The sequence below is a fragment of the Schistocerca serialis genome, chromosome 2 (genome assembly GCF_023864345.2).
Source record: "Schistocerca serialis cubense isolate TAMUIC-IGC-003099 chromosome 2, iqSchSeri2.2, whole genome shotgun sequence".
Lineage (NCBI taxonomy): Eukaryota > Metazoa > Arthropoda > Insecta > Orthoptera > Acrididae > Schistocerca > Schistocerca serialis.
In genome coordinates this window covers 1,092,320,076-1,092,321,527 of record NC_064639.1, presented here as the reverse complement: position 1 = coordinate 1,092,321,527, position 1,452 = coordinate 1,092,320,076, and the positions used below count along the sequence as shown (strand labels likewise).

The window sequence follows — 1,452 nt, the reverse complement described above, 5'->3', positions numbered from 1 at the left end:
CCCTCTCGCACTCGGTATTTCCCCTACAGCACCCATCTGCAGCCCTCACCACTACTGCTCTCTCCACATGTGCCTTGCCATGTGCACACCTACCAGCCATGGTATTCTGCGCGGACTCTACCTTTGAGGTCTGACATTGTGAATTGATGTTACTCAAAAATGCTTTTAAGGTGACAAAGATTCCATTATCAACACCTCACTGAGTTTGAACAAAGCTGTGTAATAGGGCTACAAGATATTGGATGTTTCGACTGCGATACTGCAGCAAGACTTGGTAGAAATGTAGCTACTGTGTACGTCTGATGGTAGCAGTGGTCACAAGAATGTACGGTTGCATGAAGACTGGGCTCCAGACAGCCCGTGGCACTACTCAGGGGGAAGACCACCGTGTTCGGCGAATAGCCCTGGCGCATTGAACTGCATCTGCGGCAATAGTTGGAGCACCAGTTGGCATCACAGTGATACAAATAACTATATATACGAAACAAGTAACTTGTTCTTGAAAGAACAGTTACTGTTGATGACATTTGCCCAGGTTGCCCAAACTCTTACGGGAATCGCCAAAGCGTGCGCGAGTAATGAGTGGTTGGGCAAATGTCTGTAAGGTACAATACATATGTAGAATTGTGGACAGTTGGGAATGTGAGTCTCACGGGAAGCGTGCAAGGGATAAGTCCCTGCAGTCGCGCTATTCGTCTGTGTCCTCGGTGGCTCAGATGGTTAGAGCGTCTGCCATGTAAGCAAGAGATCCCGGGTTCGAGTCCCGGTCGGGGCACACATTTTCAGCTGTCCACATCGAGTTATATCAACAACACCTGTCGGCAGCTGAGGTTGTCAGTTAGTTATCGTTTATTCCAGGGAAAAGCTGCACGGTCATCACCAGTAACTGTTCTTTCGAGAACAAGTTACTGTCTTCGTATATATAGTTAAAGGCTATCCAGCCATTGACCTTCGTCTGTGCGAATGCGCACAGGTTGCCCAAACTCTTACGGGAATCGCCAAAGCGTGCGCGAGTAATGAGTGGTTGGGCAAATGTCTGTAAGGTACAATACATATGTAGAATTGTGGACAGTTGGGAATGTGAGTCTCACGGGAAGGGTGCAAGGGATAAGTCCCTGCAGTCGCGCTATTCGTCTGTGTCCTCGGTGGCTCAGATGGTTAGAGCGTCTGCCATGTAAGCAAGAGATCCCGGGTTCGAGTCCCGGTCGGGGCACACATTTTCAGCTGTCCACATCGAGTTATATCAACAACACCTGTCGGCAGCTGAGGTTGTCAGTTAGTTATCGTTTATTCCAGGGAAAAGCTGCACGGTCATCACCAGTAACTGTTCTTTCGAGAACAAGTTACTGTCTTCGTATATATAGTTAAAGGCTATCCAGCCATTGACCTTCGTCTGTGCGAATGCGCACAGGTTGCCCAAACTCTTACGGGAATCGCCAAAGCGTGCGCGAG

General features: G+C 48.8%; 2 non-coding genes across 2 annotated transcripts; both read left to right on the top strand.

Annotated features, from left to right (window-relative positions):
* The first annotated feature begins 701 nt into the window (after nucleotides 1-701).
* Trnat-ugu (transfer RNA threonine (anticodon UGU)) lies at nucleotides 702-775 on the top strand. Its single transcript has one exon. It is a non-coding gene; the product is annotated as a tRNA-Thr (tRNA).
* A 364-nt stretch (nucleotides 776-1,139) lies between these two features.
* On the top strand, nucleotides 1,140-1,213 carry Trnat-ugu (transfer RNA threonine (anticodon UGU)). Its single transcript has one exon. It is a non-coding gene; the product is annotated as a tRNA-Thr (tRNA).
* The last annotated feature ends 239 nt before the right edge of the window (nucleotides 1,214-1,452 follow it).